Source organism: Pantherophis guttatus, chromosome 3 (genome assembly GCF_059756535.1).
Source record: "Pantherophis guttatus breed Tessera chromosome 3, ASM5975653v1, whole genome shotgun sequence".
Lineage (NCBI taxonomy): Eukaryota > Metazoa > Chordata > Lepidosauria > Squamata > Colubridae > Pantherophis > Pantherophis guttatus.
In genome coordinates this window covers 58,844,019-58,848,753 of record NC_142065.1, presented here as the reverse complement: position 1 = coordinate 58,848,753, position 4,735 = coordinate 58,844,019, and positions in this window count along the sequence as shown.

Genomic DNA, 4,735 nt, shown 5'->3' with positions numbered 1-4,735 from the left:
TGATATATGTTGATGTGACATATTAATGATATGGGTATATCTATCTTTCTGCTAAAAGGAAAAAAACTGGCTTTAGCTTGGTATAAAATATTTCAAAATTCTGATCATATTAACAATTTTAAAAATAGATACAATATAGCTATTGAAACATCTATAGAGGGTCCATAAAGTTCTTTGAGTCTACAAAAATGGAGTTATAGCTCTTTCCTTTACTTGGATATCTGATCTGAATGTTGTGCATTCAGCCATTTTACCTCACACTACACCTATCCTGCTCAACTTCTCTTCAGCCAGATCAGCGGTCCCCCAACCTTTGCGGCTTAGCGGTCCACCTCAGGCAGCCTGGTTCTGATTAAGCCACAGCCCAGGACTTGGGGACCCCTGAGCTAGATGGAAGATACAGGAGAACCAGTATATCTATTGCCTATTGCAATGGTTCTCAACCTGTGGTCTGCAGACACCTGGGGAGCCGTAATGTTGTCGCAGGGGGTGCACAACAGCTTGAAGAAACGTTATGATTTAAATCTTAAGTCTTGGTGATCCATGGCTATGGTCCATGACCAGAAAGTGTATTTAAAAGGGGTCTGAGGTGAAGAAAATAACCAATGACCTATTGCATGCTAACATTTTTGCCAAGGCTATTATGCAAGCTTGAAATGCTGTTTCAAAGATTTCTCTATTCATCAAAGATAACTGAATAGGAAACATATTGAAGAGCATGTGGGATTATACCATTTCGTGCAAGGAAGAAAATATTTCTAGGTGATATTTTACACAGACATCTTCTCTCAAATCTTCTACACCAGAAGACTGGATAAACTATATCACCATGAGTTGAGGCCTTAGTGTAATCCATTTGGACAGTCAATTCTAAGAAAGAAAGCTCACCAAAATCAATGTTCAAGTCTCAGGAAAATACAGGTGCATATTTTTCACGTCCCATTTTAAAGCTATACAAGAACCCAAATCAGGCCTAGAATGGAAAATGGTTTCACAGATAATGTTAAGGGTACTGTGCTTTGCTTGATTTGAATAATTTCTAAACTCAGTCATTGGGTTTGGATGCTTCCAGTTGTGGTTTACCACAATGATCTCATCAATTGTGATTTTTTTTTTAATTTGATTTATATGCTGCCCTTCTCCGGAGACTCAGGGCGGCTTACAATGTGCTCAGCAATAGCCTTCATCCTTTTGTAATATTTATACAAAGTCAGCTTATTGCCCCCACAACTGGGTCCTCAATTTACCTACCTTAGAAAGGATGGAAGGCTGAGTCAACCTTGAGCCTTGGCGAGATTCGAACCTGCAGTAATTGCAGGCAGCTGGTCTTAATAACCAGCTTAATAACAGGGTGCCTTAGACCACTGTACTACCAAGGCTCTACCAAGGATTGATTCACAAAACGATAGTAGTAGTTCAGATTCAAGATTATTAAGGAGATCTGTAGTGTGATGGATCAAGGCTTTCCGTCCCTACTCTGTAGATTATTCCTCTACAAAGAAGTTAGAAAACCACAAGAGGGTAAGTAAGGATAAGAACATCCAGAGCCAAAATATCAGCTACGTATTAAGTGTCAAGACTTTATGATAGGACTCAGCAATAATTTTTTTTTTTACTAAAACCAATTGGCTTAATTTGGCAGAAGACTATCAGAGTGGGGTAGAGATAAACTCCCCTCTCAAATTGCCACCTATAGTTAGGCAGTAACCAACCAAATATGTTCAAACCTGGAAGCAAACTTAAAGAGATCAATAAATCTTTCTATTAGAAAAGCCAATAGAAATGTGGGAAGGGAAGAGATGAAAAAAGTATTGATGTTGAAACTCTGTTTGATCAGAGTTTGTTGGTGAATCTAAAGGATGATTGAAATGGATTTCAGTAGGCTTTCACTAGTTTTGATTCATTGAAAAAAAATTGGGTTGATATTTTTGTTGTTCATGGTTTTGACTGTTCAGATTCACCACTCTCGGTCTTTTTCATGGTTAACTCTCCATGGCCTTTGCGAAATGCAATTAGAGGTTGCAAAAAGCTTGAGTGGAGAAAGCACTTATTCTTTCCCTTTCTGTGAAAGGCTTTTTCATAGTGGAACAGCATGGAAATTTCCAACCATTAGTCTCCTTTTGTTCCCCTTCCCGCAATTTTCCTTTGAATTATACTTTCTTAACTCAGCCATCAAGCCTCTGGACAATATTAGCCAATTAGTGATTGACACATTTCCTGTAATGCTGCCTCATTAGTCAAGACTAGAGATCCGTGCAAATGACCTAGCCAATAGTATACCAAATGCCTAAGTCAGTGTTTGTCAACCTTGACAGTTTTGAGATGTGTGAATTTCAACTTCCAGAATTCCCCAGCCAGCATGCTGACTGGGGAATTTTGGGAGTTGAAGTCCACACATACTAAAGTTGCCAAGGTTGAAAAACACTGGCCTACATAATGGTGAAAGCAGGGAAAGGAGCACAAATAACATGGAGAAATCAATAAAGTTAACATTTTTATTCTTTCTTGGTAAAACTGAAAAATTTTCATTGTATATTTAGAGTGATGCTCTATGAAAAATGTAATCCTCTGGCAATGCTTGAAATGCTTCTGTTGTACACGATGATATACTGTATACAACAAATACCACATATTATTTGTTGTATGTACAGTTGTAAAAAAATAAACCCAGTTAGACTTAGAATAACTTTATTGTCACTTTAAAAGTACAATATTCGCCATACATTAAAATGAAATTTCGTTGCATACAGTTTTCAAAGAATTTACACACTCAAAACTGAATTACTGTCAAAGCTACTCTACCTGGAAAAGTCAGCTATCGGGTATACAATATGTGTGTACAAAAAAGTCAAGTTGGTGACCACAAAAGTGCACTCAAAGTTCCAACTGGTTTTATGTGCAATTGGCCACACCCTGCAGATTGGGAAGTGGCTTTCTGTTGACTGATTATTTTCGATTTTTCATCTTTACATCAGTATCCATTATTTTACATTTCTAACCTTTAAAAACAGAATGGAGGAGGGTTTTTTTCAAAGGGTAAAAGAAAAATTACAGATGACCAATGTACTCATAATGCTGATAAAAGTAAGCCTCATCAGGAAAGTATGATGAAAGCTATATACTTATGGTTTCATGAGTGTTTTTCTTACTGGGGAATAATTTCCTCAGTGTCTTATTTGTCAAAGGAAAATTGCTGTTGGGAGTATGAAGCCAAGCAAACTAAAACTACATCTGGAAATCAATTGTGCAAAGTTTAGGTAAGAAACCTCAAGACTTTTTATTTTAAAATGGAGATGAAATTAAAGAACAAAATATAATTGTAATTAAATGTATGACTAATCCTTCACTTTTTGCTTATAACATTGGATATGGAACTGCCCATTTACATAAAACTGGAGAAACATTCAATCTTCTAGCTGTTATTCATATGTTAGAACTATATAGGGTGAGTCTATTGCTATGCCAAACAGCTTTTAAATTTCTCTTTGTCCTGCCAAGTAAAATATATAGCAGAAGATCGAAACAACCAACTCATTGGAAAGCTAAAAAAATCAATCTTTTGCTTTTCAAACAGATAAAGCAACAAATAGTGCTCATTTAATAAGCTATGGTTGATTAGTTGAGGTGGCCAAAATAAATGGGGGTTTGTGCTCTGTAAATACATTTCAATGGGCAATGAAGAAGAACGATAGGAAGAATATTTTGAACATTGGTATTGGAGAAGATTACTGAGAATACCATGAGCAGCCAAGAAAACAAACTGATGGATCATCCAACATATCAACCCAGAGTTGGCACTAGAGGCGCAAATGATCAGGCTCAAATTATACTACATTGGACACATTCTGAGAAGACTTAGCTCTCTGGGAAAGGCTCCAAAGCTGGGAAAAGAAGAAGACGATGACTAGCAGCAAGGTGAAGGGATTCAGTTACAGTGGTGAGGAGTGTTGTGGTCCCCCAGCAGCCTGCAGAGCTGGCAGCAGAGTCAGACAGTGAGGAGGCTGGAGAGGAACATGGGCCAGTCCTGGAGTCTGGGGAAGGCTCAGACGACGGCTCTGCATCAGAGGCAAACATGGGGCCAGGACCATCTGGAGTTATGTGTGAACTCTGGAGCCTCCAGAGTCAGACATCAGCAAGGCAGAGGAACAGGGAAAGCCTGTTCCCAGTGTGCGCATGCGCAGAGCTGCCAGAAGGCAAGAACAGTTACAATAAAAAGGACGACTCTGGAGTAGGGCTTGGAGATGATTGGCCCCTCCCATAAGACATAAAGGAGGAGCAAAGGCACATGAGCCCTTTGCAGGAAGCAACTGTTGTCCGTGCTGGCCGGTTTCAAGACTGCAGCTCTGTGTTGACTCTGTGTTCTGTGTGGTTTTGCAAAGTTAATTGCCAATTAGGTCTTGGCAGCGTGTCAAGGGAGATAAAGGTGGGTGTTTATCACCATTATCCCAAAGAACTGTGGCAGATTTCTGTCAGACTCTTTACAATTATTTGGGACTCCTCTGTGAATGAACAGATTGGAAATGAACAGGCTCTGAATGAGCAGAATTCACAGCTGTGAAAATAAGAGGGTTTGGGGGACTCATAGTGTGCTTTTATTGTATCAGGAAGCCTAGGTCAGAACAAGGAGTGCACTGTTGGAAGAACTGAGAGAAAAGATTAGGGATACATCATCATGAAGAAGATCTAGCTATGTGGTTGCTGAGAGTCAAGAACAACTTGATGGCACATAATCGAC